Source organism: Micromesistius poutassou (genome assembly GCF_964030765.1).
Source record: "Micromesistius poutassou genome assembly, chromosome: 19".
Taxonomy (NCBI): Eukaryota; Metazoa; Chordata; class Actinopteri; order Gadiformes; family Gadidae; genus Micromesistius; species Micromesistius poutassou.
In genome coordinates, this window is record NC_140289.1 from 5121170 (window position 1) to 5123669 (window position 2500).

The window sequence follows — 2500 nt, forward strand, 5'->3', positions numbered from 1 at the left end:
AGCATAGCCAGGCTAGCGCCGCCTACTGGTTCCGGCAAATTTAATTTGCCTCAACCATATAGTCAGGGAACTAGCAATGCGTTTCGGTTTGCTCCGTCCGCCAGAGCGGACGGACCAATCAGCGAGCAGATGTGGCGATGACGGGCGATGACGATGACGTCGAACTGAAGCGCCCAAACTGAAATACCGGTGTAGTTCCCAAGCTGCGGTAAACAGTTGACGAGATGGATGTCGGCGAAGCTATACGCTCTGTGCTTGAAACTATTCCGGATATTGAAGACTTAAAGCCAGAACAAGAAGCATGTTTGACGAATTTTTTGGAGGGCAAAGACGTTTTTGGACTTCTTCCTACCGGGTTTGGGAAAAGTTTAATTTACCAGCTGGCCCCGTTAGTGGCGAAGACATTATGCAAGCCAAACGCTAATGCTAACCCTATTGTCATCGTTGTGTCCCCCCTGCTTGCCCTGATAGAAGACCAGATTAAGGAGGCAGGGATACTGGGTGTAACAGCAGGCCAGCTTGGCGTTAGTGATGACCAGGACATAATAAACGGAAATAAATAAACGCATAGCATACGTCACCGCCAAGCAGCAGCGATTAGTCGAAGCAAACGGAAGCAACCGCCTCCCGGAAGCAAACGAATCTCTACGGCTCGTGTTCAGACGCTATATGAAATGTAATGAAGTAAGCGGCTGATGCATCAGGCTAGTCCAAGCAACCCAGGAAACAAAAACGTTGCATGCCCATATATGCAATTCTTCTTCTTCTTCTTCTTCTTCTTCTTCTTCTTCTTCTTCTTCTCCTTTTCTATTATTAATAGCCTATTATTAGCATATCATTATTACTATTATTACCTTTATGTTTACAGAAACATGATGCAGTTTTCCACAGGGCTTTAAGAGCCTCACTAATCCATTTCCTAGAATGTCCGAGTCCATTCCGAGTGCCTTCATGGGATTTGTTTATTCTGTGTACCTGTAGGCTGTCATGTTGACGGGCTGCAGTCGTCTCAGTTTATTATAAAGTATATTTACTCCTGCACAGCTCCATCGATTTTTCACTTGTAAATGCCTCTGTATTAAAGGGCCCCTATTTTACAAGCCGACCAAGTGGACCGTACCCACTGGTAGGCTATTCTGATCTGTCCATTAGACATGTGGGTGGAGCCTACCCCCGGTGTGATGTCACTAGAGGATAGGTTTTGAAATGGCGTGTACTGGCGAATCAGCATCACACCTGGTGGTCAAATACGGTGGCCCCTTTAAGTGACCTGAGATTTAGCCATGGAATTAAATGGAAGAATTGTCTTTATTCACCTAGTGACCATCTTGGTTCTAAACTGTAGCAGCCTGGGGGAGCTGAATGTGGAAATTAACTTACCTCCGACCCTCTCCCTTTGCACATGCTCAGTTCAGCCAGGCAGGCGACCAGGCAGTTTTGGAGGCCATTCATTAACAAGCCGAGACATTTTTCTTCTTCTCGAAAACTTAGTGCCTGCAGCGCTCTCAGTGGACACGGTGATAATTAGCCTTATTCACCTAGCAGCCATCTTGGTCACATCTTATTTCCAAACACCATAGTTCGGTCGGAGAACTGAATTCAGCCCCGAGCTAGCAGTTAGAACCAAGGTGGCCGCTAGCTAAATAAGTTCCATAAGCCTATGCAAGAGATCAATTGGCCAAGAGGGAAGGTATCAGATATGATATCATTGGTGTGGTAAGCGGTAATTTATTCATTGGGATATCATATCTCCAAATGTACTACACGTTGGGTTAATTGTGTGAATGGAGTAAATTGTTGCACTGCTGGATATGATCATGGTTACAAAATACCAAGTCAAGTTTATTTAAACTGGCTTTTATCCTAATTGCTGTCTGGAGTGGTTTCACACAAAAACACAAGTTCAGATGGGAGGTGATGGCACTCATGCCATGCCCCTTTTAATAAAAATCAACATTCAAGGAATGCTTATGGTCCCACGTTCACGCAACGCAAGGGGGTTACGGACCCCTTACGTCCTTGCGGACCCTCCTTGCGTCCACCGCAAGGGCCTGACGTGTGCCTCCAAAAAATTGTAACCTTCTGTGGAGGGTTGTGATTGGTCACTATCTAAAACCCGACACAGAACCATAAAGGTTCACGACTGCGTCAAAGTGTCTGCGTGGTCATTGCGTTGCTTGAACGTGGAACTATCAGCCCTTTAGAAGGGACATATAACAGAGAGCACAGACATCACAACTTCAAATAACCAGGTTAGGTTTGACAACAAACCAAGGCAAAGGGTTATTAAAGTAATTCTAGCCATTAGTGTATAATGCTGTTGGATCCAAATTGGTCAGCATGACCGGATATAGTAGGGGTCTAAAAGTAGACATAGAATTACAGAGCCTAGTGTGGAGCAATCTAGAAATATGGAATATCTAAAGCATTTTTATTAATGAAACACTTTAAATACACACATTTTTACTCCCTTTTTTAAATTTAATTAGGAATGTTTGAA

General features: G+C 44.4%; 1 protein-coding gene across 1 annotated transcript in view; it reads left to right on the forward strand.

Annotated features, from left to right (window-relative positions):
* The window catches only part of xkr6b (XK, Kell blood group complex subunit-related family, member 6b), a gene marked incomplete at both ends in the record, with an annotated part of 47756 nt that overhangs the window by 1650 nt on the left and 43606 nt on the right, over window positions 1–2500 (forward strand). The window lies entirely within an intron of this gene.